Genomic DNA, 8,281 nt, shown 5'->3' on the forward strand with positions numbered 1-8,281 from the left:
CAAGTTTGCATTCAAATCTATGAAAATAAATCAGTAAAAACATTTCAAAAACCGACTAACAGTTGTGACACATAGAGAAGGGGCGTGGCTTGACCATCGAAAAGCTCACCGATGGCGAGGTCACCGGTGGTAGCATCACCACCGACGTGTTCCCCAACTCAACCCGCACCTACAGGTACCCTCGGTTTGCTCAGAGGATTACCGTTGCTAGCTCACCAGCGAGCATGGTGGCGCACGGTGGTGCTCTGGCCATCCCCGGCAACAACATAGCCTTGCAAGAGTGGCTACGGCATCTACAAACCCTAGCGAAGCTCTATGGCATGGATTAGGTCTGGGTGGAACGGCAATGAAGCTTTGCCGCATGCATGGCGACACGGCGGCGTTCCATTCCAATGAGGCCAGCATTGGCCTTAGGCTCTTGCCTCGAGCTAGACCTAGCTCTAACCTAACTCTAACATTTAGAAGCACGCGAGGAAGAGAACCAGGCATGCATAGCCACAGCGGCGTGCATGGCGATGGTGCTCTTAGCTCACGGCGGTGCGACTTGTGTTCCAGCACCGGCGACGTGGTAGCGGCTCAATGAGCTACGGCTATAGCTTCTAGGACCTACAACAAAGACAAATTAAGAGAGAGAGAGAGAGAGATGGGAGGAGTGGTGGATAGGGCTAGCCATGGCGATCTTGAAGCTCAGTGGTGCTCCAAGACCATGGCAGCGATGGCGATGTAAAATGTCACATTACTTAGGCTCTAACGGTAGCAATGGTGGCTCGAGGAGGTAGAGGAGATGATGGTAGAGTTGTGAGTGAGATGGATTGGATAGTGGCATGGTGGCGGTTATGTGCGAGCGTAGCAGACATGAGGCGACGACGGCGTGGCGCTTGGCTTGCTCTAGCGTGGCGAGAGAGAAGCGAGCAAGGCAGAGGAGCACGATTGCGGGCGGACAAGGGAGGGCAGCGGCATCGAGCGGCTTTGTTGCCCATGTCAGCCTGATCGGTGGGGCCGGTGCTTGTGTACAACCACCACACAGCATGCGTAGCCTGCACCGGTTAGCCACAACGCGCGCACGGCACTGGTTCAGACGCCGCTAAAACCGACTGATAGGGCGACTTTATGACTCTATAACTCCTAATCCGTGGCAAATTTTTAAGAACTTACTTAATAACAATTGTAGAGCTACATGAGATATCCAACTTTGCTTTAGGAACCATCATCTAATTCCCAATGGTTTTCAAACTACAAAGCTCTAAATTGAGGTAGTTTGAAACTAAAAACAACTTCAACACTTAGAAAATTTCAAGTTTTGAAAATAGCATTTTGTTGATACTTGTGAGCTCTATTTTACCATGTCAGACACTGAATTATCTTATGACCCTTAAATAAACTTTGTTACCCATGACAAGAACTACAACTTTTATTTAGGTCACATAGCCATGCAAACAATCTAAGCTACTCGTCAACTTTGGTCAAACTAGTATCATGAAAATGGCATTTCAAATGAAACCAACACTTAGAAGCAAATTTGGTCTATGTCATGAATATAAACATTGTTTCATTTATCATTCTAGATGTGTCTAAGGTGTTTTCATGACCTCACAACCATTTCATACATTGGTCACACATGATCACAAGCATAAGCATATATATAAAATCAACATTTCATGTGACAATGTAGAAGAATGAGATTAAATTTCATATGCCCATGTTCATGAATGCTTGGATGATGCTTGTGCTCATGAAATGCAAGTGTCAAATGTAGAGCTTAACACTAGGGTGTTATAGGTAGAGCATGAAGGTGCTAAAGGAAGTTCGGCCTCACTAGCAGCACGGACGTGGAGTTCAGGTGCTCCATGATGGTAGAAAGAGCAGGAACGAAGAAAACCCTCCCAATTAATAAGATGCGTTGCCACACAAAACAAGAAGATATGGTAATGACATTACCATACCAATGAGCTATGCCTATGTGTAACCCACTCAGGTTTAGCCACGGCTATCTACCTATTGGCTGTGGCGAGTGCCGTCTCCACAGTGGAGAGGTACAACTACAGCCGCTCCACCTCCTGGTTCTCCACGTGAAGAGCCTACCTAGTCACGTCCGTGCTATGGTTCTCCACACCATCATCTCCTCCCTTGGATGCTTCTCTACCGCCATGGTTCAAGCTTGAAGAATGAGGTCATAGGGAGGAGGCAGCGAGCATGAAAGGTGAGTTTGCAAGGTTATAAGGAAACTGTACTAACTCCCCTATTTTTCCTCTATTTTTATAGCAGGGGACGTGCATGGCCAATGGAGTTCTAGCAAATGCCATGCGATAGCGGGAGGTAAGGCGAGGCCACATCTCCATGATCTCTAAGGAGCATGCCTTCCAAGAAATACGCATCGAGAAATGAGCCACCGAAATAGAGCAGCTAAATAGTTGTTCATATTTTACTACACTTGCAAGAAAGTACGATGTAGCATATTTGATATCATCAGACACTATACAGTATGGAGCTATGAGTAAACTATTGCCAACGGAGTGTACTCAGTCACAACATTTGTCTCAGTAGTAGTAATCATGAGTGGCTTTGATCTGTGTTGAACCCAACTCCTCTTATTTTCTTGTATTTGATAAGATTTTGTTGAACTTGCAAGAACCATGCATCAAAGATAATTTTATCAAGAATTTAGTTTTTATAATCTGGTGCGTGCTTCTACAAACCAAGAGAAATTGAAGTAAGTCCTTAGTCTGCCCCTCGACTGTCGTGACTGCTTGGATTAGACCACACTGTCTATACTTCACAGGATTACACAAGGTCCGACCGGCTGAAATCTTGACTACCCGGATAGTGTAATTGATGAACAACATGCTCCTACATTCCAACGCAGACATGTGTGCATGGGTGGCATCAGTAGCCTGTTATAGCAGGGGATGTCACCTCTAGGCCCATCGCATTAACGAGATGGGGCAAAGCCCCACCACCCACCAGCGCAAACATTTTGGTCATGGGGTAGTCAATGGCCCCCAAACTATAGCAGTAGAGACAAAGGGCAAGAGGGAAGGTTATATCTACTGCCTTCTCTCTCTCTAGAGCTCCTAATTTCATCCCAAAGCTTTTGCCTTCCACCCAACTACGTCGCCAATGCCTCTTGCCAGGACCATGCAGAGTGGATGAGGTCATCTGTTGACCGGGCTGAGTTCGACCAGTTGCGAGAGAGTGGGGTGATCCTAGAGGCCACCGAGGAGCTCAGGTGGAGAGTCCCAGCAAGAAGCGAAGTGGAGCCGAGGCCAAAGGAAAATGAGGTCACCTCTTTTGTCCCTTCCACCTTCTTGGGTTTGGGCTACCGACGCACCCCTTACTTAGGTGGTTGCTCTACTACTACGGGCTCCACCTCCACATCTTAACCCTAGAGGGGATCCTCCACCTCTCGGTCTTCATCATGCTATGCGAGGGCTTCCTACGAATACTTGCCCATTATGGTCTATGGTGGATTCTTTTCTAGGTGGTTCCATCAGTGTGCTCTTGGCACTGTCGTTCTTCGATGGGGGGAGCCTTGATCAAAGTTCATCCTAGATTAGAGGAGCGCTTCCTGACCCATGACCACCACTATGTCATAGACCTGGATTAGGAGCATTTGGTGGCTATACGTGCCCAACAATGCGCGGCAGCCGCTGCCGACTTTTCCTCACGGCTAGCTGCGTCCTAACACACTAGAATCATGGTTGAGGACACCAACCCTGTCAGAACCTACAACATTTGTGCTTATTGCTTGATGCAATTGAGGAACTAAAGGACTAGGGACTGATGGTGCCGAGGGTGATCCTGACCTTCTTCAGCAATTGGGTACTCCCTTGAAGATGAGCGGCCACCCCTAGTGGTAGTTCTAGGGCACGAGGGATGCTACAATTGAGTCAAGCATCCCCATTCGCATGGAGCAGGTAGACGATCTGATGATGATAGCTATTGGAGTGTCCACGCCAGATCATGGGCAATAGGGATGCCTCGGATGCCTTCCACGTTGGCAATCCTCCTCCAATAGATGGACCTCTCATCGGCATGGTCTCTCACCCACCACCAGTCCCCCCTTCGAAGGTGGATCATCGCCGTACTATTGTTCATGTTCTTTATATTCATTTAACTAAATATGCAAGCAATGCTCACACTAGCTAGTTGTTTAATTTAACTAGTATTTGGAATTTGCCTACTTTCTCAACAGATGAACGTGGGTGTGACGGTGTCCTGAGCCTTGTTAGCCTAGAAGCCTAGTTCTTCATCTATGGTCATGCTCAGAAAGCATCCCCATGAGGCATCCCCCAATGGGGGCAGCCACCCACGATTCTGTGCCATGCCGCCCCGGTCAGTTTAGTAAGTCGTTTGCATTCTCAATCCGATCGCTCTCCCCCTTATCCTATATGGGCTTGAACTTGGCTTGCATTGTGCAGTGCTTTCTCCATGATGGCACCATCATCGGTCGTGGGGCTTCCACCTAGTGTTGCCAGAGAGTTGTCCCATCGCCGCATGATGGCGCCATCCCCGATTGTGGAACTGAGGAGGTGGCTCCAAACCCTATAGCTGTGCACACAAGCCAGCTATGACACGGCCTTCCTTGTGGAAACAATGGACAATTCAGTCACTGCAGAGGAGAGCCTTCGAGCTCTGCCAACCCGCCTTCAAGCCATGGTGACTAAAGCTATTCGTTAGAGGGCTGCCATAGCACTAGCTGCTGCCTAGCTTTAGATTGGCGCAGCGGTGAACGTCTAGGTGGCGGAGCAAGGTTTTCCGTCGGGTTCGACGGACGATGAGATCACCAATCTGATCAAGAGTTTTGAGCCGGACGCCAATGTCATCTTACAGAAGGTGGACATGGAGTTGATCCTGCATGCTAACCTCGACCCTTGATCTGTGGGACATATTAGTAGTATTAATAGTCATGAATAGGTTTGATCTGTGGGATGTCCTTCAAAATATGTGAACTCTTATTTGCATGTTGGTGTTAACTTTTGTTGAACTTTGTATTAGGTGGGTTAAACTCTGTTGAGCGTGGTGTTGCTTAGGTCCTTTGGTAATTTTATAGCTGGTTTTTAGCCCTGTTGGTTACTTTTCGCTACAAATTTCTTTCTAGTTGTCTTTGATCTGATCTATAATATGCTAAACATTCATGAGTTCCTTTAATCATTGTTGAAGCCAACTCATGTATTCAATAAATTTTGTTGACCTTGAAAAAAACATGCAGCGAGGAGTTCATCCGAACAAGTCTCGCCTCGATCTAATGTAGAATGAAGGAGCCACAGCTGTTGACTTTTACTGTGAACGCAGGAAAGTCCGTCCGCTGAGTATTTGATCTCATAGGACAGAATAAAGTGTCGTATGGAGTAGCAATCAGTGTAACACCCTAGTGTTAAGCATTGCATTGGGCACATGCATTTCATGAGCACAAGCATCATCCAAGCATTCATGAGTATGAGCATATGGAATTTCATCTTATTCTTTACATATTATCACATGTGATGTTGATTATATACATGCATATGCTTGTGATCATGTGTAACCAATGCAAGAGATGGTTGTGGGGTCACAAAAACACCTTAGACATATCTAGGATGGTAAATGGAACAATGTTTGTATTCATGACATGGACCAATTTTGCTTCTAAGTCCTAGTTTACCCAAAATGTCATTTTTCATGATGCTAGTTTGACCAAAGTTGAACAGTAGCTTAGAGTGATTGCATAATAGTGCACCCTTCATAAATGTTGTAGCTTATCTTATGGGTAACAAACTTTATTTAAGGGTCATGAGCAAATTCAGTGCCTAACATAGTCAAAAATAGCTCCAAAGTAGCAATCAAATGTTGTTTGGGGACTTAGAAATTTTGCTGTCTAAAGCTAGGTATTCTGTTTCAATATAGCTTACTTTGGAGCATTGTAGTTTGAAAACCATGGTGAATTAGAGGAAGCTTTCTAAAGAAAAGTTGGAGAGTACATGTAGCTCTACATTTCCTATTAAGGGGTTTTTCACCAACTCGAGCTAGTTTGGGAGTTACATGTGCTCGATGTTGCTCCATCAGTACGGCCATCGCCAGGCCTTAAATCGAGTAGCAGCAGTGCAGCAGTGGCTGACCAGCACTAGGCCACGCATGTTACGTGGCGGCTGCTCATCGGCGTTAGCCCAGCCGGTCTGGCCAATAGGGGGAGAAAAGGGAGGCGAAGCCATTGCGCTCGCTCATTCTCACTCTCTCGCTCTACTCTCTCCCTCTCGCTTGCCCACCAAGCAGAGCTATGCTCGCCGTCACCACCACACACCTCCACTGCACTCGCGCACCACTACCATCGCACCTCCATCCAATCCATCATGTGCATAGCTTCACCATGAGCTGCTCTACCTCCCTAACCCGCCATTGCCACCGTTCGAGCCCTGGTAATACGACATTTTATGTCGCCATGGCGATGGAGCATCATCGAGCCTTTCTCCCTAGTCCGTCATCACCTTAGGTCATAGATGCTCATGTCATCATTTATTTAACCGCCACTGCCGCCGCACCGAGCATGCCCGCCATGGCCGTGAGCTCAAGCTCTCCGCGGCCGACCCTCATGAGACCCCACCTTCCCCCTCCTATGTTTATTTCTGAGCCGCCATGGACCCTAGTGCCTACCTTGAAGACAGAGACCGTCACTAACCGCCATCTGTAGGTTTAGTATTTTTCATAGCTAGAGCATGTCAACATAAGACTAACAAAATTAGAATCACAATTTTGGCACCTCTCTAGCTCAAGTTATGCATTTTACAAGATAGAAACTATTTTAAAAGCACTTTACTAGATCAATTTAATTCTCCCAGAAAAATATCCCAACCAGTTGGTTACATATGTTTACCCAATACTACACTTCATGATGAATCCAACAAAATTTGGTTCACTCGAATTGGACAACCTTAGCTCCAGTTATGAATTTCCAAAGTTTGCATTCAAAACTAGAAAAGAATAAAGAAAAACAAACAAAACTCTAAATGCTATGTACACCCAACACAGCACACCCAGGCGTCGATAGCTGAGCCACATGGGTTAATGGGACCCACGTGCTAGTGTGACCGAGGCAGGGTGTGGCGTTGGACTGGCGAGAACTCACCGACGGTGAGGTCTCCGATGAAACCATCACCACCATCGTGATCCCCTCATCAACCAGCGTCTAGTGGTGTAGGTGGTTAGCCAATTATGGCAGTTAGACATGGCGGCGAGCATGGCAGCACGGCGGAGGTTCGCAGCGGCGCCATTGCCGTTCTTCGCAATGCCGAGCTCTCTCGAGCTCGGTTAAGGCTTCAAGGTATTAATAAATGCACATAAATAAATTATTTGGGTTTAACCACGATGTTTCCTATGGTGCTTGTGATGCATGTGATTTTATGAGATGAATAGTTGTGCTTAGAAGTAATTGGTTATAGGTAGCTAGTTAATTATTGCTTTATAATTCAACTAAATGGCTGCATGATTAGTTTCTGTTGTGTTGACAAATTCTTGATGATAATGACCTCTTCTGTGAAACCTGTTAATAACAAAGTTATAGATAACTTTCTCATCTAGCTTGTACTAAAATTTCAGTCATAGGCCTAATGGTTTAAGAATTATAGCTATTAGAAGTCTGCTGTCAGATTTGCTTATCCTCTGAACAGATCTGGAAGATTAAATTGTTTGACCTAGATAGCTACTGAATCACCTTAAGATGATTAAAAGAGAGTTGTAGGCAATTTCATAATCTTTCCAGAAAGTCCACAACCATATTGTTTGGATGTGTATAACTCCAGTTATGGTCAAAATAAGTGGCTGCTGTCTTGCAGCCCAGAAAATGTTTAAATAGTTGTTTGTTTAATTACTAGAGAGGAGATATGCACCCACTCTGTAAAAGAAAGTTAATTTTGTTATCATCTTAATAACTTGCTGCCATGGACATTTAGGAAATATGCATTTCATCATATCATATCATCCATGTCACTATCTATGCATCCTTGATATCTTATTTCAAGATCATGCATATAGGCTCGCCCGAAGGAGTAACCCTACTGGAATTCGAAGAAGAGGCGGAGGACAATCAAGGGACACCCCGAAGTAGAGGAGCCGGCCACTGATGAACTTCTGGAGTGCCCTGATCACCGACCCACCTCTTTTCTAAAGGCGAGCCCTAGAGCATTTTAAGCCTCCTATGTTTTATAAAATATCACTTGAGTCCTTTATGTTTGATGCATTAGGTTATAAGAGTTCATTTGGAAACACTTGATGCATAGAACTACCTTGTCTAGATATATACTTTAAAACC

Source organism: Miscanthus floridulus, chromosome 2 (genome assembly GCF_019320115.1).
Source record: "Miscanthus floridulus cultivar M001 chromosome 2, ASM1932011v1, whole genome shotgun sequence".
Taxonomy (NCBI): Eukaryota; Viridiplantae; Streptophyta; class Magnoliopsida; order Poales; family Poaceae; genus Miscanthus; species Miscanthus floridulus.